The 25810-nt window shown below is 41.7% G+C and overlaps 1 protein-coding gene across 2 annotated transcripts in view; it reads left to right on the forward strand.

The window, feature by feature from the left end:
- Window positions 1-7707: 7707 nt before the first annotated feature.
- Window positions 7708-25810, forward strand: part of CA5B (carbonic anhydrase 5B) — a 53792-nt gene continuing 35689 nt past the window's right edge. For both annotated transcript variants that reach the window (XR_010111297.1, XM_034950332.3), the window contains exon 1: window positions 7708-17800. The gene's annotated coding sequence lies outside the window, so the exon portion shown is untranslated. The remainder of the gene's footprint in view (window positions 17801-25810) is intronic.

A 25810-nucleotide genomic window follows, 5' to 3' on the forward strand; every position in this document is an offset into this window, starting at 1 on the left:
AGGGCCTCACCTGACTCTCACCACAGCGGGTGAACATCCCAGGAGAGCTTCAGAGCTTCCTCTTACCTACTTGAGGGTAGAGGGTGGGAGGAGGGAGAGGATCGAAAAACTACCTATCGAATACTGTACTTATTGTCTGGGTGACAAAATAATCTGTACACCAGACTCCCGTGACACACAATTTACCTATATAACACACTTGCACATGTACCCCTGAACCTAAAATAAAAGTTAAAAAAGAACGCTGAAGTTGCAACAAAACCTCAGAGATGCTCTGAGAATTAAGATAATGAGTATAAAAGAATCTTTCCCCGGTGGGCATTCCACAGATGCCAATCGACGCCCCGCCCAGAGGTTGATGTCAGGGCTTTCCTCTCTACCATGCTGCCTCTTCATAAATTCAGTCCCCAAATTCTACCCCATTCCTTGAAAATCATGAATGGCAGAATTAGATTGGGTGACCTTGGTGTTAAATAGAAATATTGGATTTTCAAAGCAACAACGAGGAAAATATCAACAATGAGACTTCTGCAGCACTTTGAGAAATACATCATTTCTCCCTCCTTGCAAGGGTGGTATTTTATTGTAAAGGACCCATGTCCGTCAGCTAATTCCAGCTGAGGAAGCTTTTTCTCTCTCCTTCATCTTGGTCGCAAGGACACGGAGTCAGGAAAAGCTGTACTAAAAGAAGAGGGAGCCACAACTTAGTCCAGCCATCCTAGCAATGTCACTATATTAAGTGCAATGGAAATTTCCAGAAGGAAGAGCTCACCTAGCTAACCCCTGGGGAAAAAAAAAAAAAAGCCAGACTAGATGAAGTCATCTTGGGAAATGTTAAACTAAGTAAAGTCATGATGGTAAGGAAAAATCAATATACATAGAGATAGAGATTATAACAAATCTAGTTGTTGATGATGTTGTTTTGTCTCATTGTAGTGGCACTATCACAACAGAGTGACATAATGGTGGGATAACATGGACACTTGTCTTCTTCCTTACTGTAATGGGACTATTTCTACTCCACATAATCTGGTGAGTCACTGTTAAATATGATTTGTTTTCTGATAAAAGTATCCTTTTATTTCCAGTTTACTAAAAATTATTTTAATCAGTAATCAATTTTGAAATGTAACTATCTTTTCAGTATGTATTATTATGATCATGGGGTTTTTTAATCATTTAGTACTTTTATACTGATAAATTTCTTTACATTGATCTAACCCTTATATAAGTTAATTTTTATTTCAATTTTTCATTATTTGATTTTGACTATTTTAGTTATTTTCAGCAAGCTACTAGACATATTTTGCTAGGTTTTTCCTAAGATTTTTAGCTCTGTTTTCATGAAGAATAGCATATAGGTTTCTTTTCAGGAGCTAATTCTTGAAGATTTTTCCTTTTTATTGCCACCTTGAATATGGTATAGAAATATTTCTAGCATTTTCTGTGTTTTGAAATACTTTAAAAAGCATATGAAATAAACACTTTATGGATAAATAATCTGAATCATGCATATTTGTGGTGAGAAGTTCTCTGAAAACTTCTCATTTCTTCCATGGTCATTTGTATCAGATTTCATGAATCTTTCTAAATCCATTTAGACTCTACAATTTCCAAGACAATCCTTTAATTCATTCAGATTTTTCAGTATTCTCATGAGCATTATAGGATATTTTCTATAAAATATCTGTTTTTGTTGCTATGTTCTCTTTATATTTGCTAGTGAATACATTACTTTTTTCTCAGTTTCCCATTGGACATGCCAGAAGTTTTGCTAGTTTTTTGTTATTTTTTCAAAGAACGTGCTCTTGGATTAATTTTCACTTTTATTCTTTCTGTTTCCTGATTCATTCATCTTAGTTCATTGATTAAGTTATAGTTGTTTTGCTGTTTTGTTTATAACTCTTGAGTTGACTAATAAGCTTGTTTACTTTTGGTCTTAGTTAATAATGAAAACATCTGTGGCTATGGATTTTCCTCCGAGTACTACTCTGGCTATATGACATAAGAAATATAGATGTATAGTAATCTCATTATCATTAATTTTCAGAATAGTCTATAATAACAGTTTTCATTTTTTCCTATAACCCAGTTATTACATTTAAAAGTATTTTCTAAATTTCTAAGTTCTTTTCAGATTTAACTCTAAATATATGTATCATATTTTAAATATTGTTCTTATTAATCTGAAGCACATGAATACATATTTAATCTTAGAGTTTATGGGAGGAAATCTGTACAGTTTACTTTTAATATCCAAATATATTTTGTAAATAACTTCAAATAAGCATCTGACAATATTCATTTATTATTGTTATTTGCTCTGGCATTCTCCTTTTTTTTTTTTCTTTTTTTAAATTTCAACTTTTATCTTAGATTTTCGGGGGCACATGTACAGGCTTGTTTGTTACAAGGGTATATTGTGTGATCCTGAGGTTTGGGGTATGATTGAACTCATCACCCAGTGAGCATAGTACTCAGTAGGTGATTTTTCAACCCTTGTCCCCCACCCTCCTCCTCTTGTCATCCCAGTGTCTATTGTTGACAATATTCTTTTTAAAGGAATTGTAAGTGAATATTGCACTGTTACATTTCTGTTTTTAAAATAAAAGCATTGTCTTGACTTTCACATTATTTTAAAGCAGATATATCATATTAATATGATTAATACTATTAAAGGGCATGAAGTGGAAACTTTCTTAAGGTAGTAAGATTTTTCTATCAGGATAAAGCTAATTCTTGCCCATGGGCTGATGTACTCATATGTTTAGATTTGTTTGACCACAGCAAAAAAAAATTGCTAAATGTGCGGCCCAAAGTGGCAAGATTTCAGTTAATGACTTGCATGGGTCCTATAAGATAAATAAAAAGACAAAAGCTCAAATGACAAATTTGCGACACTGCCAACAACTTGATTTCAAATATGAAGACACCACAGGTGACATGTCACATAGAAGGTACAAAAAACAAATTCATTGTTAAATAGCTTGATGGAGATCTCAGTAAAATAAATAGAAAATGGAACTAGATACTAGGATTCTTGCCTCTCAAGATATTATCTGTATTTTTTTAAACTTTTCAAAATCTTGCACAAATTTAGTGATTGTCTTGATGTACAAGCTTTCTTTGTTTGTTTGTTTGTTTTTGAGACAGAGTCTTGCTTCGTCACCCAGGCTGGAGTGTAGTGGCACAATCGTGGCTCACTGCAGCCTCCGCCTCCTGGGTTCAAGCGATTCTTGTGCTTCAGACTCCCAAGTAGCTGGGACTACAGGTGCACACCACCACGCCCAGCTAATTTTTGTATTTTTTGTAGAGACAGGGTTTCACCATGTTGGCTAGGCTGATCTCGACCTCCTGACCTCAAGTGATCTGCCTGCCTCAGCCTCCGAAAGTGCTAGGATTACAGGCATGAGCCACCATGTACAAGTTTTAAGTAGTAAGTTTTCAGAATCTTTATATCTGTGTAACTTGCTTCATAAACTGCTCATTTCAGCAACTTCACATAAGGGAGCTTAATAACTTATTAGTAACTGTGATAATGATGACAAATAAAGCAGTTTGAATCATTCTGAATATGTTACTATTTACTTCCAAATGTTCAGAGTTTAGAGCATGTAGATTTAAAAGTTCAGATGACTGTTGCCATGAGCCACACAAAAGGGCACCAAGTCTCCTGAGATGGGAAAAAGAAATTGATTTCTCTGTGTTTTTTATACTCCACAACACTCTTGAAAAGCACTTTCTGGGACATAACTATTGATCTACTGCTCTGGGGTAAATATGAGATCACATGAAAATGAAACGTGTCATTCTTTTGATTCATGCAAGATGCCTTTTAAAGTTCATCAGAGTCATAAAAGCATGTGGGCATATGTAGGCTCCATTCACCTGCAATAAAACGAGAATTAGGGAGGGCTGATGTTCCTTTTAAATTTGACTCTGAGTATTCTGTTTCATTATCACAGAAATGTAGTAAACATATAATGCCTAAAACTAGTATTATAAATTGTGAAACCATTTCAAATGTGACATTACTCTGTAAATTTTTATTGGGTTTTGGGAAATTTATCTGGCTGTGACACATTAAAAGAAATCAAATAAAATCTTTAATGGCTGAATATGGAAATGTTTTATAAGATTTTAAAATCATGCATTTTTAAAACCAGCATCTAAATTATTTAGCACCATTCAGAAATTTTCTAGAAGTTGTAGATTTTTAATCACATGTGATCCTTCATAGTTTGATGCAATGAAATTGATATGTCTACATAATAAAGCAATTTCAAGAGGTTTATAATAATTAGCCCAATATTTGCTGAATAATTAAGAGGTAACAAAATGGTTCTATTCTCTTTAAGCTATCATTAGGTTAAGATACATGTGGAGATTAAAGATTTTTGCCTCATGTGCAAAGCCTATTCTATTTTAACCCAGGGGTTCTCAATCAGGTGCAATTTTGCCCCCCAGAGAACATTTGGCAATGTCTGGAGAGACATTTTTGATTGTCACAATTGCAGTGGGCAGGGATGGAGGTGCTACTGACATCTAGTGGGTAGAGACCAGGGACACTGCTGAACATCCCGCATTATGTAGGGTAGCTCCACCACAAAGAATTATCTGGGTCCCCAACGACAATAGTGCTGAGGTGGAGAAACCTTGTTTCAACCTAATGTTGCTACTTTCATTGTATAAATGATTTTGGGGCCAGGTGCGGTGGCTTATGTCTGTAATCCCAGCACTTTGGGATACCAAGGAGGGGAGGATCACTTGAGGTCAGGAGTTCGAGACCAGCCTGACCAACATGGTGAAACCCTTTCTCTATTTTAAAAATACAAAAATTAGCCAGGCATGGTGGCACGTGCCTGTAATCCAAGGTACTTGGGAGGCTGAGGCAGGAGAGTTGCTTGAGCCCAGGAGGCGGAGGTTGCAGTGAGCCGAGATCACACCACTGCACTCCAGCCTGGGCAACAGAGTGAGACTGTCTCAAAAAAAAAAAAAAAAAAAAAAAAAAAAAAAAAAAAAAAGATGATTTTGGATAATAGATCACGTATGCCTTCCTAGTTTCCCAATATTAGAAATAGTAACTTAGGGTCTAGTGTTTTAGAGACAATTTTGGTGCTGACACCTTAATTGGCATCATTACTTTTATTGTTGACATGTATAAATAAATAAGTCCTATACTGAGGAAACCTCCTAGATGTAGGTGTAGTGAATTTTCTCTATACCTGCTTAGGTGACAATGATTGAGTTCAATCTTGAACTCAGTCTTGACTGCTGCCTAGCAACTTCTTGTCTCAGTACTGCACAGTTTACCTTGAAGAGTTCTGAACTTGGACTTGTTCATCTTAAACTGAGAAGAATGCAAAGAGTTTGCTTGTAAACTTTTGCACTGCTTGTACAAAATGAAGTTTTAATTTAACTTCAGTCTTTTCTCTCTCTTTTTTTTTTTTTTTTTTTTGCTGGGATTACAGGCGTGAGCCACTGTGCCCACCCTCTTTTCTCTTTTAAAACTCTGTTTTTCTCTACGGTGAGCACAGCATTTTGATATGTTATTCTTATGAAGGTTCCCCCTATATTATCACTATCAGCCTAACTTATCAATTTGCAAATTTCCTCTGTTTGTCCTTTTATTAACTACCATTTTAAAATTTGAGGTTATTTCCATTAACCCAACTAGTAAGAAGAAAGAAATTAGCAGTTAAAGGCCTAAATAATGTTTCTCTAAAGATTATCATTTAATAAACTTACGGGATACTGCTTAAAATGAAAGATCAGTCAAATATATATACAATATGTGTTATAAGCTTATAATTTATCATTTATTCCATATTCTTTTTTAAATTTATTACTTTTTTATTTTTTATTATGGGTACATAATAGTTGTATATATAGCATACATGTGATGTTTTGATACAGGCATACAATTTGTAATGATCAAATCAGGGTAATTGGGGCACCCATCACCTCAAGAATTTATCATTTATTTGTGTTAGGAACAGTCCAATTCCCCTCTTTTATATTAAAATATACAATAAATTAGGCCAGGTGCGGTGGCTCATGCCTGTAATCACAGCACTTTGGGAAGCTGAGGCAGGCAGATGACTTGAGGCCAGGAGTTCAACACCAGCCCGGCCAACATGGCGAAACCCTGTCTCTACTAAAAACACAAAAATTTGCCAGGCATGGTGGCATGCACCTGTAACTCCAGCTTCTTTAGAGGCCAAGGCACGAAAATTGCTTGAACCCAGAAGCTGGAGGTTACAGTGAACTGAGATCATGCCATTGCACTCCAGCCTCAGCGACAAAGCAAGACTCTTTCCCCCTGCCTCAAAAAAAAAAAAAAAAATATATATATATATGTGTGTGTGTGTGTATATATATATGTACGCACACACAATAAATTATTGTTAACTATAGTCACCCTATTGTTATGTGTACTTTTATTTTAGGAAATACTGCTAAATAGCTTATTGAAATGTTGTAGCAATATATACTTTCATGAGAATGCATGACTTTGCTAATATCCTCACATTCACCAACACTGGATATTATTACTCTTCTTAATCTTAGCCATCTTATAAGTAAAATTAATTTCTTTTTGTTTAAATTTGAATTATTAGTGAGGTTGGGAATAGTTGTGTATTCTTTTGTTTTAACTTTCAGGTTCAGGGGTACATGTGCAGGTTTGCTATATAGGTACATTGCATGTCCTGGGGGTTTGGTGAACAGATTATTTTGTCACCCAGATAATAAGCATTGTACCTGATAGGTAGTTTTCTGATCCACACCCTCCTCCCACCCTCCACCCTCAAGTAGGCCCCAGTGTCTGTTGTTCCCTTCTTTGTGTCCATATGTACTCAAGGTTTAGCTTCTACTTGTAAGTGAGAACATGCAGTATTTGGTTTTCTGTTCCTGTGTTAGTTTGCTTAGGATAATGGCCTCCAGCTTCATCCATGTTGCTGCAAAGGACATGATCTCATTCTTTTTTATAGCTGCATAGTATTTCATTGTATATATGTACCACATTTTTTAAATCCAGTCTACTGTTGATGGTCGTTTAGGTTGATTCCATGTCTTTGCCATTGTGAATAGTGCTGTGATGAACATACATGTACATCTGTCTTTATGGCAGAATGATTTATATTCCTTTGGGCATATACCCAGTAATGGGATTGCTGGGTTGAATCCAGTCCTAGCTGCCAGCATCGCTATACTATTAACTGATTGTAACCTCAATACTACTTTCTTTGACCCTGCCAGTGGAGGTGACTCTATCTTATATCAACATTTATTCTGATTTTTTGGTCACCCCAAAGTCTATATCCTTATCCTACCAGGTTTCGGAATAATCTCCCATATTGTAACATATTATTCCGGGAGAACTCCAAACTGCTTTCCACATTGACTGAACTAATTTCCCACCAGCAGCATATAAGTGTTCCCTTTTCTCCACAACCCCACCAGAATGTTATTTTTTGACTTTTTAATAATAGCAGTGCTGATAGATGTGAGATGTTCTCTCATTGTGGTTTTGATTTGCATTTCTCTAATGATTAGTGATGTCGAGGTTTTTTTCATATGCCTGTTTGACCATGTGTATGTCTTCTTTTGAAAAGTGTTAGCTCATGTCCTTTGCCCACTTTTTAATGGGGGATTGTTTAGTTTTTGCTTGTAAATTTGTTTAAGTTCCTCACAGGTTCTGGATATTAGACCTTTGTCAGATACATAGTTTGCAAATATCTTTTCCCATTCTGTAGGTTGTCTGTTTACTCCGTTGATAGTTTCTTTTGTGTACAGAAGCTCTTTAGTTTAATTAGGTCCCATTTGTCAATTTTTGGTTTTGTTGCAGTTTCTTTTGGAGACTTCATCATGAAATCTCTGTGAGGTCCTATGTCCAGAATGATATTTCCTAGGTTATCTTCCAGATTTTTATAGTTTTAGCTTTACATTTGGGTCTTTAATCCATCTTGAGTTGATTTTTGTATATGGTGTAAGGAAGGGGTCCAGTTTCAGTCTTCTGCATATGGCTAGCCAGTTATCCCATCACCTTTTATTGAATAGGGAATACTTTTGCTTTTCTTTTTTTTTTTTTTTTTTGTCAATTTTGTTGAAGATCAGATGGTTTTAAGTGTGCCTTATTTCTGGGCTCTCTATTCTGTTCCATTGGTCTATGTGTCTGTTTTTGTACCAATACCATGCTGTTTTGGTTACTGTAGCCCTGCAGTATAGTTTGAAATCAGATTATATGATACCTCCAGTGATGTTCTTTTTGCTTAGAATTGCCTTGGCTATTTAGCCCCTTTTTTGGTTCCATATGAATTTTAAAATAGTTTTTTCTAGTTCTGTGAAGAGTGTCATTGATAGTTTGATAGGAATAGCATTGAATCTGTAAATAGCTTTGGGCAGTATGGCCATTTTAATGATATTTTAGGTTCAGAGGTATATGAGCAGGTTTGTTATATAGTTACGTTGTGTGTCGCAGGGGTTTGGTGTACAGATTATTTTGTCACCCAGGTAATAAGCAAGTCTCTGCGAGTCAGAGTCACCGTGTCCTACTTCTGTCCTTTATGTTTGTTTTCAGGAGATTGCCTTAACTTGAATCCTGTGGGCTTTCGTTTTTTACCTTTAAACTTCCTGCCATTTTTCCAGGTCTATCCTGATTATCACCTCCTTTGAGAAACCTTTCTTTGCTTTTGCTTTAGTTATAGCTTTATAAGTGACTTGTCACATCTAGTAACTTCATCCTTTCCTTGTCCTGTGCTCCCATAGCATTTTGTTCACATTTGTACATGCATCTATTGCCAACATGATTTACTTTTGTGTCCTGCAAATTGTAAGTTCCTGGAGGACAGGGACTATATTTGGTTCATTTTTGCATTTTTCATAGCCCATGATTATTTGATTGTCGAATATAACTGAATTGACTAGTCTTCATCATAAACTGAAGTTCTAAGAAGCCCAAAACTGTTGGAAATGAAGTGTCTTGAGGTATATTTGATTTTTTTTTCTCATTCCTAGCTTAGGATTAACAGCGACAACAACAAAGAAAACCAAACAAAAACCCAACTTCCAGAATCGATCATAAACAAAGAATCCTGGAATGTTTTTGTCTTCATCCTGATATTTTATGTCTTTTTTTTTTTTTTTTTGAGACAAGGTCCCACTCTATCACCCAGACTGAGTGCAGCGGCGCCATCTTGGGTCACGGAAACCTCTGCCTCCTGGGCTCAAGCGAGCCTCCCACCTCAGCCTCCTGAGTAGCAGGGACTACAGACATGCGCCACCATGCCTGGCCAATTTTTTTATTATTTGTAGAGATGAGGTTTTGCCACATTGCCTAGGCTGGAATGCCCTATTTTAAGATGAGAAAATCTTATGAAACTAGCATATTCAAAAGGCTCACCAAATTTTTAGGTTAATTAACAGCCATAACTGTTATGAACTTTGACTTATTTTTCACAGGCTAATTTTTTTTACTTCAGAGAATATTAATTACTACTGTTTGGAAATAAAAATTAACTCAGAGAAACTGAGTGAGTGTCATTTTGCCAACATATTTATAAAGTGGAAATTTAAAGGACAGTTTCTTAAATGGAATGCATGAGCATCTGTCTTTTTGTGTCTCATTCTGTGAATGATTCCCAATAAGGAATAATGAGTCCTATGTAGTCAAAGCAAGACTGTATTGACTCTTCTGATATTTTCTCCTAGATACTCAATTATTTACACTGCTTCTTGGTGTTATATTGAAAGTTTTCCATGGTCTTGGCACATAATGCTTATTTTTCTGGGCTAAAAACTCATGCAGCCATGCATGGAGTTAGGATTTTCAGTCTTTAATCACTTATTTGGCTGCCTGGTTGGAGTTTACCCTAAAGTGTTCAGCCTTGTCCATCCATACTTTACAAAGAGATAGAGGTAGAGGAGGCTGGGTGCGGCGGCTCACATCTGTAATCCCAGCACTTTGGGAGGCTGAGGCGGGCAGATTACCTGAGGTCAGGAGTTGGAGACCAGCCTGGCTAACATGGTGAAACCCCATCTCTACTAAAAATACAAAAAATTAGCTGGGCGTGGTGACACACACCTGAAATCCCAGCTACTTGGAAGGCTGAAGCAGAATTGCTTGAACCCGGGAGGCGGAGGTTGCAGTGAGCTGAGATTGCGCCATTGCACTCCAGCCTGAGTGACAGAGCAAGACTTTCTCAAAAAAACAAAGAAAGAAAGAAAGAAAGAAAGAAAGAACGAGGTAGAGGGGGCATTAGATCACGTGCCACTTTGTTTAGATGCTCTCATTTTCATAACAGAACCTTAAACTAAGTTCCTCCTGGTTGGTATACAAAGCGTATAAATTAATCAACACCTCAACGTTTCTGCCCTTAGGTTTTGGCCCGTGAAAATGACCTTGAATTCTCTACCAAGTGATAGTTATCAAGTGTGCTGTAATGAGAAATGTTGTCTTGGTAGGACTGTAAAAGACCTGCATGCAAGGTCTCCATTCCTACAAATCAAATATGTCACATAGGTTGTTGTAGGTAGCCACTCACCCATCTTGTACCCACGATAAACATTGTTAATCAGTCACAGAACATTTTCCTTCTGAGCATGGACTCAGCCACAGAACTTCACAACACAGTTTATTTAGGCAGCTAATATGAATGGATCAGAGTTGACATGCAAATTGAAACCTACTTGCCATGCTGGGGAATAATAACCTAAATGCTACCATGGATTAATCCAGACCATTCCCTGTTGGGGTGATTGGACCCAACACCAGGTCTTGGGGGAGATGAAGTCCGTCGGACTCAAAGGAATGAGAAAAGACAGTTTGAGAGAGAAAGTGGGACCAGGGGGCCATCACTAAGTATGGAGGCTGTGAAGGCCCCGAGCTCTGGAAGCCCAGACTATTTATTGGTGATCAAGCAAAGAAACAGGTGGTGAGAATGTGGGGTTGAAAAGGAGAGTTGCATTAAGCACATGATTTACAGCTGTGATGGTTTAGCATCTGCTCTGCTACTTGAGATAACAGAGAGCAGGTTCTTTTAACTCAAGATACAATCGCTCCTAGGAGAGCAAGGAGCCAGCAAGTCTAGACACATTCCAGGGCCATGCGGGGTTTTATGCCCTGAGCCCTGGATTCTATCCAAGCAGGAGGGGTTTTATGCCCTAGGCTTAGATTATGGTGCAGCAGGGTAGCCTTCCACCCTTTAGCACAGAGCTTGGTGTTCCAAAGGCCACAAGGGGTTTTAGACTGTGGACCCCGGACATGTTCCAAGACTCTTTTACATTATGTCAGACATGCAAGCCCTGCATCAGCTTCTCCCAGCACTCAGCTTTTCTCCCAACAATTCCCAACGTGTGTACAGTCTATGGAGTTGAACAGGAAGGTTTGTATAGTCATAGAATTGACTTAATGGACTGTGCTTTGTGATTGTAACAATAGCTTACATTGAAGGAAACTGTAATTCTTTAGGACACTTATTTCCCACTTAGCTCACAACCTTATCTTTCTGAGGATTCAGGGTTTCTTTTGGCATTGAAAATCAAGAAAAACTGTAGTTCTCAAAATCAATCAAACAAGCAAACAAAACTCTGGCTTTTAGTTTATGAACACTGGGCTGGGTGCAGTGGCTCACACCTTATAATCCTAGCACTTTGGGAGGCTGAGGTGGATGGATTACCTGAGGTCAGGAGTTCAAGAACTAGCCTGGCCAGCATGGTAAAACCCCATCTCTACTAAAAGAAAAAAAAATTAGCCAGGCATGGTGGCGTATGCCTGTAGTCCCAGCTACTCAGGTGGCTGAGGCTCGACAATCTCTCGAACCCAGGAGGAGGAGGTTGCAGTGAGCCAAGATGATGCCACTGCACTCCAGCCTGGGTGACAGAGCGAGACTCTGTCTCAATTATATATATTATTAACACTGGAAAACCTTAAAATGATGGTGATTCTCTCTTGCTATGGGCATTCAGAAGCTTAGAGCCAAATCTCTGGCCCACCTTTAGCAAGGACATTTTCCTCTGTGCTAAGAAGGAAAAAGTTCAGGCTTGGTGATTTGTTTATTTTATCATTGGCTGCATTATTCTCTTTCCTTTAAACTTCCCTTTCTGTGGTTCCTTCAGCTATTTCTTTTATCCAATATTGTCTTTAATTTTGTAAACTGCCTCAAGTCATTTGTGAAAGAAGATGAGCTGTTGCTAACTACATAAAAATGAACACAGTAACTTAATACAAACGATATTTGCTCCCAATTTTTGTTTCTGTTTTCAGGCAAGAAATGTCTTACATTTGAAACATTTTCTATAAATGGGGCAGAATTCTCAGGGTCAGGGTGAACTTAATAAAAATGTTTTGTTGAAAAATTGTTCTTTTCTCTGTGCTCCTTCTAGCTCAACTTTGTGAATGTTCCCACTGTCTTCAAGGCAGAAATAGAACAGAAGGTGGGAAAAGAAGGGAACTAATATGTGATTCTAAAATCTTTACTGTTTAAAAAAAAAAGTGAAATATTTATTGCTGGTAGATGAAGAATTATGTGTAGCAAATCTTGCTGCTATGAGAGGGAAAAAGTGTAGCTCTATACACAAGTAAAAAGGGCATACAAACAGTGAAGATTTATTGTGTAAAAGACTGTAGTAAGTACTATAAATGTGGCTTCCTGTGTTTGCTGCCCAGAAATATCCTACTAATCAGATCAAGAAAGCCTGGCTATGAAAAAATATGGCATCCTGGCCAGGTGCGGTGGCTCATGTCTGTAATTCCAGCACTTTGGGAGGCCCAGGTGGGTGGATCACCTGAGGTCAGCTGTTCAAGACCAGCCTGACCAACATGGTGAAACCCCGTCTCTACTAAAAATACAAAAAATTAGCTGGGCATGGTGTTGCATGCCTGTAATCCCAGCTACTCAGGAGGCTGAGGCAGGAGAATCACTTGAACCTGGGAGGTGGAGGTTGCAGTGAGCCGAGATCAGCCATTGCATACCAGCCTGGGCAACAAGAGCGAAACTCTGTCTCAAAAAAAAAAAAGAAAAAGAAAAAAGAAAAAATATGGCATCCTAAATAACCACTGTGTTTAATGACATATCAGATTTTACATTCTAGTTCAAGCTTATCTCAGCTTGAACCAGAGTACCTAGCAGTTCATAGGCTAGCACTTGAGTAGCACTGCCTTCTATCATTTATAGTTTAGTTCCTGGCATATAACTAAGCAGTCGCTGAACAGATAAAGGAATTAATGAATCATAAAATCATTCATTTAGCAATATTTAAAGGGCATTTGCTGATGCCCCAGGTACTGTGTTAACTGCCAGGAGTACAAAGTTGGGCAAATTGGTCAGAGTCCCTGCTCTTAGGGAATTTACATTATAGTAAACAACCAACCAACAAATAATCAAATAATTTCAAATACTGAGAAACACTATGAAGAAAATAAAATAGGTAATAGAGATGGAGAGGTGAAGCTGTTACTCAAAGTGTCTTTTTGTTTTGTTTTGTTTTGTTTTGAGACGAAGTCTCGCTCTGTCGCCCAGGCTGGAGTGCAATGGCGTGATCTCGGCTCACTGCAACCTCCGCCTCCTGGGTTCAAGTGATTCTCCTGCCTCATCTTCCTGAGTAGCTGAGATTACAGGCGCCCACCACCGCGCCTAGCTAATTTTTGTATTTTTAGTAGAGACAGTGTTTCGCCATGTTGGCCAGGCCAGTCTCGAACTCCTGACCTCAGGTGATCTGCCTGCCTTGGTCTCCCAAAGTGCTGGGATTATAGGCATGAGCCACCGTGCCAGCCTCAGAGTGTCTTATAGAACCTCAGGATTGCATCTCCTGGCAGCATGCTTGAAATCTAGAATCTCAAGTCACATCGCCGAACCACTGCATCAGAGTCTGCATTGTAACATGATCTTCGGGTGATCTCTGGGCACAGTGCAGATTGAGAGGCTCTGGATACAACTTCAGATATGGTTGTCAGGAAAAACATATCTAAAGAGGTGACATTTTAGCTAAGTACTGAATAATGAGAAAACTCCAGCCATGTAAAGATCCGAGTAAAGAGTGGTCCAAACAATGGGAACAACAAAAGAAAATGTTCAGAGACAGGAATGAACATGGGAAGACCAGTATAGGTGGGTCAGAGTGAGAAAGGGACCTGGAACTCTCTACACTCTGGTATTTATCAAAAACCCTGTGGTGAGAAATGATTTATTTATTTATTTATTTTTGAGACGGAGTTTCGCTGTTGTTGCCCAGCCGGGAGTGCAATGGTGCAATCTCGGCTCACTGCAACCTCTGCCTCCCAGGTTCAAGCAATTCTCCTGCCTCAGCCTCCCTAGTAGCTGGGATTACAGGCATGTGCCACCATGCCTGGATAATCTTCTATTTTTCGTAGAGATGGGGTTTCTCCAGGTTGGTCAGGCTGGTCTCAAACTCCTGACCTCAGGTGATCTGCCCGCCTTGGCCTCCCAAAGTGCTGGGATTACAGGCATGAGCTGCTGTGCCTGGCCACGAGAATTGTTGATTTTGAGTGACTGCACAAAGTTCTGCATGCAAGACCTCTATTTCTACAAAGCAGAGGTACCAGGTAGGTTATTGCATGCAGTCACTTACCTATCCTACACCCACAGCATTGTTAACTGAGTACAGAACTTTTTCTTTCTGAGCCTGGACAAAGCCCCCAAACTTCTCAACATAGTTATTCAGGCAGCTACTATAAATAGTTCAGAGTTAACGTGAGTTGAAACCTATTTGCCATCCTGGGGAAAGATGATCTAAATGCTACCCTGGATTAAGCCAGACCATTGAGGGCTTGTGTATTCAAGTGAACAGAAATATATTGATGGTTCATGGAATTTTTTTTTTTTTTTGAAACAGGGTCTCAGTCTGTTGCCCAGGCTGTAATGCCGTGGTGTGATCACGGCTCACTGCAGCCTCAGCCTCCCTAGGCTCAGATGATCCTCTCACTTCAGCCTCCCGAGTAGCTGGGACTACAAGCATACATCACCACACTCAACTAATTTTGTAGAGATGGGGCTTCACCATGTTGTCCAGGCCGGTCTCTAACTCCTGGGCTCATGCAATCCTCCTGCCTCAGCCTCCCAAACTACTGGGATTACAGGCCTGAGCCACTATGCCTGGCCAATTCATAGAATTGATTTAATGCACTGTGCTTTGTGATTGTGCCAACAGTTTCCATTGAGGGGATTTGGGTGTCACTCCTTATGACACATAGTTCCTACTAGGCTCACTACATCATCTTTATAAGGAAACTGTATTTCTCTCAGGACTAAAATTCAAGAAAAACTGCTTCTATAAAAGCAAAACAGCCAGGCACGGTGGCTCCCGCCTGTAATCCCAGCACTTTGGGAGGCTGAGGCAGGTGGATCACCTGAGGCCAGGAGTTCGAGACCAGCCTGGCCAGCATGGTGAAACCCCGTCTCTACTAAAAATACAAAAATTAGCTGGGCATGGTGGCGGGCGCCTGTAATCCCAGCTATTTGGGTAGCTGAGGCAGGAGAATCACTTGAACCCGGGAGGCAGAGGTTGCAGTGAGCCGAGATCGTGCCATTGCACTCCAGCCTGGGCAACAAGAGTGAAATTCCATTAAAAAAAAAAAAAAAAGGCTGGGTGCAGTGGCTCACACCTGTAATCCCAGCACTTTGGGAGGCCGAGGCGGGTGGATCACCTGAGGTCGGGAGTTCAAGACCAGCCTGACCAACATGGAGAAACCCCATCTCTACTAAAAATACAAAATTAGCCGGGCGTGATGGTGCATGCCTGTAATTCCAGCTACTCAGGAGGCTGAGGCAGGAGAATCGCTTGAACCTGAGGGCCGAAGGTTGCAGTGAGCTGAGATCGCGCCATTGCACTCCAGCCTGGGCAACAAGTGCAAAACTCTGTCTCAAAAAAAAAAAAAAAAAAAGGAAAAGAAAAAAATAAAGCCAGTTTTTATCTTATGAACAGTAAAAACCTAAAAATGATTGCTATTTCCTCTTTTCTATGGCTATTCAACAGCTTAGTTAGGGTCAAATTTCTGGCCTACTTCTGACAACTGTTCTGGATCTGATGGAGTGCAAACTTAAATGTTAATCTTATCATTGGCCACATCATTCTCCTTCCATTAAGCTCTCCTTTCATTGGTTCCTTCCCCTATTTTTAAATCTACTAATGTCTATATTTTAGGACGCTGCCTCAAATCATTTGTGGAAGAAGGTGAGGTAGAACTACTTGTATAAAAATCAACTCAGCAATTTATATAGACTGTATTTGGACCAATTTCTGTGAATTCATTTTTCAGGCAAAAAATGACTGACAGTTGAAACATTTTATAAATGAGGCAGAGTTCTCAGGGTCAGGGCGAGCATAATGAGAGTGTTCTGTTGAAAGTTGTTCTTTTCTCTGTGTTCCTTCTAGCCCAACATTTTGAATATTCTCACTGTCTTCAAGCCAGAAATGCAAGGGAGGAGAAGAAAAAAGAACTGTGTGATAGTAAAATCTTTATTGTTGGCATATGAAGCAATATAAGTAGCAAATTTTACTTCTACAAAGGGGGGAAATTATATATTTCTATACATGTGGAAGAGTAGATATTCAGTGAAGATTTATTGATAATTTATTGTGTAAAGAAATGTACTAAATACTATAAAAGTGGCTTCCTGTGTTTACTACCCCCAAATATTCCTACTAATGACCTGAGATTACCAACTCCTTTTCCACCTATTAACCTTTTGCCACATCTTCCCCAATTTTCTCATCCAAACCCAAGTTGGGGCAACTTCAGACTGTAAGCTTCTTGAGGCTTGTCTTGTTTGTCAGGGGAGCATGTACTCAATAAATGAAATTTGCATGAATGAGTCAGAGATTTATGTACACAGGGGAAGAAAGCTGGTTATAGCTTCTTCATATTTTTCACGTGGACCCAGAGTTGTAAATTGAGGGAAGAAGGATAGCAGAGTAATCTCAAAGCACAAAGTGGGGGTGATGTCTTCACACGCCCTCAGCAGCAACGGGGCACTGGGTGCCTAGGAAAGGCCATCTGGAGGAGACATCAGGAAGTAGAGGAATTCTGTTTTTTCCACTCATCTGCCTAGTATTTAAGGTCGGCTAAGAGGCTAGAAGGAACACATCCACAGTTCTGCTTTAGAGGATATGAAAATTGGGCTGGAAGGAACACGGGTCCACAGTTCGAGTTCAGAGGACATAAAAACTGGCTCAAAGAAACTCGGGTAAATTGGACATGAAAACTAGCGGGAAAGGACACGTTCAGTGTTTGTTTCCCTACTGAGTCACCTGTTCCCAGCACATAAAGTCGTGGTGTTTGGAGATGGGAGGAACCGAGGGAAAGTCACTTTTTAGATAAGGCTCTGAAGCCCCAGGTCTAGTTTCAATCCACAAATGTGGCCAGCGGCGAGCAGGAGGAGGGAGGATTGGTCCGGCGGGGGCGGGGCCAGAGCAGGGCTCAGAGGCGTGGCCCAGGCTAGAGGGAAGAGCCCAGGGGGAGCGCAGAGGCGGGGCTAGGAGGTAGCAGGGGTGAATGGGGGCGTGGCCCGGGCGAGAGGGGCGTGGCTGTAGCTAAAGGGGTGTGGCCAGGGTGGAGGGCAGAGACTGACACAGTTTGGTTGGGCGTGACCGGGGCAATAAGTACGGACGTAGTGGGGCGTGGATCTGCCAGGTGGGGGCGTGGCCTCCATTGAGGGGCGTGGCCCTGGTATGTGGGGCGTAACAGGGCACGAGGGGGCGTAGCTTCGATGGCCTGACGTGCAGGCTGCGGATCCCCGTAGGCGAGCGAGCGGCTAGGTTCGTGATCTGGAGAGACGCTCAGGTAAGGACGGGTGGCCGAGAGGAGTGGGGGGCGACCAGGGACAGGCCGATCCAGACAGGGCCGTGATTCTTCCCACGACTCCCCGCTCTGGCGCACCGGGTTCCGGAGCTAGGAGAGCTGTTGATCCTGCGAGTATTGTCTGTGTCCCGGCAGGGCGCCCGGGAGTACTGAGTGGGGCCTAATGGGGTGTCGAACTCCCCCACCCCAGCCCTCTTCCTCCACTATGGGAGTTACCAAACGGCTGTCATCCTTTAAGGTTCTTTGCACAGGACGCGATAACAGCTGTTCCAGAGAAAAGGGGGTGGGGGCGCGGTAGGGCAGTTCCTTGGTAGGTAGGGTTGCCAAGGTTGGTTGAATCCAAATAACTCCAGAAAGTCCAGCCTGCTGTGAAATAGCTAGAGACGGGGGTAAGGGCGACAAATCTGAGGTTGCGGTTCCAGAAACCGAGGCTCAGTAAACTGGAACTCCCTCAGATCTGCATTGTATCCGCACCGCCCACTATGCTAGGGGCTGTGGAGAGACTCACAGCCACTCACCGCCAAGACAGGGTATCAGCATCACAACTGTGCCATGCGAGCAAATCTGAGCCTTCTTCACCCTGCAGTTCTTTCTTCTGGCCTTTTTGTTTTGTGCTCAGCCCTAAAGCTGAAGGAGAGGAACCTCCAAATACAAACCTTGTTGGTTTTCGTGATTCTTGTGGCATTCAATGTTAAATGCTTCTGCCCCGAGGCTTGTGGCGATTGGTTAATATTGATGTCAGTGCCTTTCCCTCCTGTGTATTTTCGCTGGGAAAGTTTGAGAGATAAGGGGAGTTGATGTGTACAACTTAGTTTGAAAAGAACTTGTTCTCTCCTAGCCACTGAAAACCGCGTTGCTTTCTGCTTCCCATTCTTCCTTTACTGATAATCTGGCCATCACTCTGCTGTTTAAAAGTCTTGCTAGAGTATGGAGACAAGTAGTGCTATTTCTGTGGTGAGAGAAGCTGCCCCAGAGCATACCCTTGAATTGTCCCTGCACATCTCTCAGGAGTGGCCACTCTTCTTGGGTATGTTGGAAGTGGAAAACCGTAAAGCTTTCTAGGAATATTTTTTACTCAGGTTTTTTTTTTTTTTTAACCTCAGCATCAGGGTTGGAATTCACTGAAATGCCAAAAGCAGCAAGGGCACCGTTCTCTGTGCCTGTACACACCTGCCCTCTTCTCCCTGGAGCCAGGCAAAAAGCTGCAACCACTCACAGTTGGAACGCAGTAAAGGTTGAGTGAATTGTGAGTGAATGAATGAATATGAATATTTGGGAAATTTGACGGAAAGGGGAAAATGCATTTCATCTGATTGGTGGCGCTGGGCAATTAATTGCAGCACAAAGAGCAGTTATTAGAAACATATTTTGAAACCTTTGGCTACCACACATTGGGATCATGCTCACAGGGAAGAAGTGGGTGAGAGGGGGAAGCTGAGCTTTCTCAGTCAAGATATCGCAGCATAATCTCTAATTTAGATTTCAGGGAATTGCAAAAAGGCTTGTTGCCTTTTGAAATCAGGTGGTGATCAAAGGAAGGGTCCAACTGTTGAAAATGAAGGAATTTTTTTCCAATGTAATTGTAACCTTTAGTCAGAGTACATTCTTTTTTTTCTGTCTGTTTTGCCTACATATGAATGCCTTAATCAGGCAGAGTTCAAGCTGCTTGTCATTTAATAAATACAAGATTTATGAATGATTCATTGAGGGCTTTCGAAATCTTTGTTTCCACACATTTCTAAGTCTGGAAAACAGCTAAGGGGCAGGTTAGCAAAATCCAAGGATATACATAAATCATCAGTGATGGCAAAGAGCATATAACACAGAAAGCTCCCCTGTAGTCCATCGAGCCCAGGGACCCATCTTTATGGACAAACTTACGTACGGACAGATTCTCCCTGAAATACAGTAATGTGTGGTATTAGTTGATATGTGCTATGTTTGCTGGTTAAACATTATTTTTGGTTTCACAAACTTGGGTTTTATGAATGCAGTGAGTAAGTTTAAATAACCAACTCTTAAAAAACTATAACTTTTAATTTAACAGAGAGGATAGACCTTAGGCCTGAACAAAAATAACCTCATGTATTGTTATAGGTATTGCAATCTAGCATTAGCTAAATTGAATTTCTGTTTACTTGGATTTTCCTGGAACCTCCTTACCTGGATCTTCCAAGCTCTGTGCCTTCCTTGATTGCCTTTGACTGTTCGTTCTCAGTCTCAGCATCCTTCATGGCTCCTTTTTGTGAGTCTCCCTTGATATACCTGTAACTGCTGGGAGGAGGGGATTCTCTTTCTATCTGTAGCTTCCTGACTGCTCCTGAGCACCAGAGCTGTGTTGCCAACTCTCTCCTAGACCTTTCCTCTCAGCTATCCCATTGACACCTTAAATCCAATATGATTAGAGGGCTGGGCGCCATGGCTCACGCCTGTACGCCTGTAATCCCAGCACTTTGGGAGGCTGAGGCGGGTGGATCCTTTGAGGCCAGGAGTTCGAGACCAGCCTGGACAACATGGCGAAACCCCGTCTCTACCAAAAATACAAAAATTAGCTGGACGTGGTGGTACGCCTGTGGTCCCAGCTACTTGGGAGGCTGAGGTGGGATAATCACTTGAGCGTGGGAGGCGGAGGGTACAGTGAGCCAAGATCATGCCACTGCACTCCAGCGTGGATGACAGAGACCCCATCTCATTCTGTTTTTCTTTTTCTTTTTTTTTTGAGACGGGGTCTCGCCCTGTCACCTAGGCTGGAGTGCAGCGGCACGATCTCGGCTCACTGCAACCTCCGCCTCCTGGGTTCAAGTGATTCTCCTGCCTCAGCCTCCCGAGTAGCTGGGCTTATAGGCTTGCACCACCATGCACGGCTAATTTTTGTATTTTTAGTGGAGATGGGGTTTTGCTATGTTGGCCAGGCTGGTCTGGGACTCCTGCCATCAAGTGATCCACCCTCCTCGGCCTCCTAAAGTGCTGGGATTACAGGCGTGAGCCTCTGCACCTGACCCGGAGACCCTGTCTCAAAAAAAAAAAAAAAATCCCATTTGATTAGAGGTATGACCTGCCATCATCTTTCCCTTCCCTGTTTCTCATGACAGGTTTGTGGGGGGTTTTTTTTTTGTTTTTTTTGTTTTTTTTTTTTTGAGACAGTGTCTCGCTGTGTCGCCCAGGCTGGAGTGCAGTGGCACGATCTCAGCTCACTGCAACCTCTGCCTCCTAGGTTCAAGCAATTCTCTGCTTCAGCCTCCCGAGTACAGGCGCCCGCCACCACGCCTGGCTCATTTTTGTATTTTTAGTAGAGACGAGGTTTCACCATCTTGGCCAGGCTGGTCTGGAACTCCTGACCTCTTGATCCACCCGCCTCGGCCTTCCAAAGTGCTGGGATTACAGATGTGAGCCACTGTGCCCGGCCTAACAAATTCTATTTTTCTGTACAGGGATTCATCCTCGTCTTACTGCCAGCATCACTCCAGCCATTAAATGAGATCTTCCTCCACTTCTTCCTTTTATTCTCCTTTAACTGAGTGACAGACCCTACGTTTTAAAAATCACAATGGCTATCTTTGAATACCAAGTACCCTGTCCAACTATACTGTCACTGCCCAGTTCAGTGCTTCATATTCTCTCACTCGGATTATTGGAGTTTCACTTCAAACTCCACATGCTTAAACCTGAGCTACTTATTTCCCACCCAAAACCTGTTTCTCCCACTGTCACCCCTATCTCAGTTTATGGTAACTTTATCTTTCCAGTTGTGTAGACCAAGAATCTTCCAGTAATCCTTAACTCCTTTCTTTCACATCTTATGGGCTGTATATTCAAGATATATCAAAATTCAACCACTTCTTACCACCTCCACTGTGACATCTCTGGATTAGTTCAAGCCTTGGATTATCCCTAAAGGGTTTTCCTACTTCTTTCCTACTTCCTGCTTCTTTCCTTTTCATCCCTGTTTCTACTCCCCAAGGCAATTTTCAACAGGACATGCTGTGATGTTTTTCTGTTTTTTTGGGTTTTTTTTGAGACGGAGTCTCGCTCTGTCACTCTGATGCCAGGCTGGAGTGCGGTGGCGCAATCTCAGCTCACTACAACCTCCACCTCCTGGGTTCAAGCGATTCTCCTGCCTCAGCCTCCCGAGTAGCTAGGATTACAGACGTGCATCACCATACCTGGCTAATTTTTGTATTTTTAGTAGAGTCGTGGTTTCACCATGTTGGCCAGACTGGTCACGAATTCCTGACCTCCAGTGATCCTCTCCTCCCGCCTCGGCCTCCCGAAGTGCTGGAATTACACTCATGAGGCAACACGCCCAGCCTGAGTGATCTTTTAAAAATGTAAATTACTGTATGTAAATGTAAAATGTTACTGCTCTGCTCGGAAACCTCCACTGTCTCCCCTTTTTACTTAGAGCAGTGATTTTCAACCTGTGGTAACCCTATTCCCCTCCCGCAGGGGACATCTGGCAATATCTGTAGATATTTTTTGTTGTAACAACTCTGGTATAGGGTGGAACTGGCATCTATTGGATGCTAGCCAGTACCGATGCTCCTAAACACCCTACAATGCACACAGCATTCTCCCACAACCAAGAGTCATCTGATCAAAAATGTCAACAGTGCCAAGACTGAGAAACCCTAACTTAGAGAAAGAACCCTTGTAGTAGCCCAGAAGTCTTGATCTGTCATCCATTACCTGTGAACCTCATCTCCTACTGCCTTCCTCCTGGTTCACTCTACTCCTGCCATATTGGCCTCCTTACTATCCCTTGAATATGCCAGACATACGCCCACTTCAGGATCTTTGCCCAGGCAGTTCCCCACGCCTGAAATGTCCTTCCTTTAGATAGCCATGTAACTAATTCCCTACCTCCTCCAATCCTTTGCTCAAATTTTATCTTCTCAGCGAGGCCTCCTGTGAACAATATATTTAAAAATATAACACCCTCTCTCAAGTGGCACTCCAAATTCATCTTACCCTGCTCCACTTTTTACTAGACATATTCAAATTGTCTCTACAACTGACTTGTTTATTACATTTGTTGTTTATTACCTGTATCCCCTACTAAAATGTGAGCTCCATAAGGGTAAGGGCTTTGTTCTGTTCCCCAATGAACCTAGAACCATGTTTCATACTTAATAGATGTTCAATTGATATCTTAATGACAAAAATAATAAAAGAGTGATAGACTGAATGAAGGATGGTTAAAGGAATCACCTCCTCACTGACTTTCCTGGCTCCACTCACTCCCATCCATCCCGTATTCCATTGTCAGAGTCATCAGAAACCATCACTGCTTTCTCCTGTACCCATGGAATAATATCCAAAAGCCTTCCAGTCTCTTGGAAGTTCATATTCCCCAAATTAATCTCAAATCCTCATCTAGCCCCACCTCCTGCTGCATCCCCTGGGCATCTGCTTGGCCAGTGCATTGACAAATATTAATAGCAGACTTGGAATGATGGGAAGTTCAGAAATACTCTTGGCTTTCTTTCAGAAAAACAGGTTTCAGGTTTGTGGGGTTTTGTTTTTGTTTTGTCTAAAGGAGAAAAAGAAAATCTTCAGAGTCAGGGTCCCCTACAGTGAGATCAGCACCATTCTGGGGCACAGATAGAGGTCCAGACTTTTGGACCACTACAAGCAATCTACCACTGAGTGTGGAGGAGAATGACTGAGAGGGTGAAGGTGAGGATGAAGTCAGGCCCTCTGGAGCCCTCCTGCCCCCTAGCCCTAGAGAGTGAGTCTGGATGTACAGGAGAAACTTCCTCTAGGCCAGGCGTCATTGGCCTCCAGCCTTGGTGTCATGCAGACAGTGTGATTGCAGAATGCAGGGCAGTCCTCAAGGCATGACCATGGCCCTGGCCGTCAGCCCCAGCCTGCCATGCCTCAGTGCTTTCTGGATGGCTCTCTGTGGAGCAGAGTCAAGGGTCATTTCCCAGATGTCTCTGAATGCCATGCTAACAGGCCTCAGACCCACCCCCCACCAACAGCCTCTTGTGCAGGGCCCTGTGCCTTGGCCTCATGTGTGTTCACTCATCTGTTCGTACAGCTCTCCTGGCTGGCGGCCATGCCCTTGGCCTTGTCTATCACAACCTTCCCTTTGAAGGCAGAGCCCACACATCCTTTCTGTTGACTTTGCATTGTACTTGCCATCATCTTCCCAAAAATTACTATGTCTCATTCTAACTCGATTGTGAGCAAGAAAGGAGGCCTTTTCCACTTGTTTGCCCACATCCCCCTGACACTGGAATTGTTTACTGAGTAAACCTAAAGTTCTTCCCATTTTGACTCCAGTTGTTCTCTTCGGCATTGGGGCCTCATCATCCCCTGCCACCTCCTCATCATCGCGGAAGGTTCCCCTGTCCATCCCTCTGCCTTTGCCTCCCTGTTAAATTGTCTCTCTCCTACGATACATTTTTCAGATGCCACCCTTTCCTGAAACTCAGAGCCCCTGCGCCACATATTCCCATTGCACTAAATCAAGGCTGTCATTGTGTCCAGCTTTGATTAAGAAATTTCTGTTTATGGCCAGGCACGGTGGCTCATGCCTGTAATCCCAGCACTTTGGGGGCCAAGGTGGGCAGATCACCTGAGGTCAGGAGTTCGAGACCAGCCTGGCCAACATGGTGAAACCCCGTCTCTACTAAAAATACAGAAATTAGCCGGGCATGGTGGTGGGCGCCTGTATTCCCAGCTACTCTGGAGGCTGAGGCAGGAGAGTTGCTTGAAGCTGGGAGGCGGAGGTTGCAGTGAGCCGAGATCGCACCACTGCACTCCAGCCTGGGTGACAGAGCGTGACTCTGTCTCAAAAAAAAAAAAAAAAAAAAAAAGAAAAGAAAAGAAAAATCTGTTTAATTATACTAAGTAAAATAAGCCAGTCACAGAAGGACAAATACCGTACGATCCCACTTACGTGGGGTATCTAGAATAGGCAAATAAATACACAGAGACATAAAGTAAAAGAGAGATTGCCAGGGGCTAAGGGATAGAGGAGGAGTTCTTGTTTAGTGAGTACATAGTTTATGTTGGGGATGATGAAAAAGTTTTGAGTACAGATGGTGGTGATGGTTGCACAACATTATGAATGTATTTAATGCCACTGAATTTGTACATTTACAGCTGGTTAAAATGATAACTATTATATATGTTTTATCACAATTTTTAAAAAGGTAACAAAAAAGAAGTATTTGTTTAAATAGTTTTTCTTTGTAGATTGCAAGCTTGTGGGAGTGGGGAAAGAGCATGATCTTTTCATCTTTACACAGCACAGTGCTCGACATGAGATAATCACTCACTGTTGCTTCAGTTCAGGACTGGAAATCAATGGAAAGGAAGAACAGTTAAGGCAAGCTTTCCCCATATCTGTTAGAAGGTTTTGAAATTTCATTTTAATGTCAAATCAGTTTTATCAGAGGGAATCCTGATTAGTTGCAGTTGTTTGTTTGGGGATATTTATTGACTTTAAAAGAAAACAAAAAAATGATACTAAAAGTCATCCAAAATGACTATTTTCTTAGCTTTTTGCATTTATATGATGGGTAGCATTTTAACAAAATCAATTTGAGTAATAATAACTTGTATTTATATAACACTTAGCAGCTTTTTCAGAGAGCTTTCATAGCTTGCACCATTTGAAGCCACAGAAAGCGTCAACTTCTTTTTTTTTTTTTTTTTTTTTGAGACGGAGTCTCGCTCTGTCACCCAGGCTGGAGTGCAGTGGTGCAGTGGCATGATCTCGGCTCACTGCAACCTACACCTCCCGGGTTCAAGCGATTCTCTTGCCTCAGCCTCCTGAGTAGCTGGGACTACAGGTGCACGCCACCACGCCCGGCTAATTTTTTGTATTTTTAGTAGAGATGGGGTTTTGCCATGTTGGCCAGGATGGTCTCGATCTCCTGACCTCATGATCCACCAGCCTCAGCCTCCCAAAGTGCTGGGGTTACAGGCGTGAGCCACTGCACCTGGCCAAACTTCTTGTATAGTGTAACTGAGCAACTATTT

The sequence above is a fragment of the Pan paniscus genome, chromosome X, assembly GCF_029289425.2.
Source record: "Pan paniscus chromosome X, NHGRI_mPanPan1-v2.0_pri, whole genome shotgun sequence".
Taxonomy (NCBI): domain Eukaryota; kingdom Metazoa; phylum Chordata; class Mammalia; order Primates; family Hominidae; genus Pan; species Pan paniscus.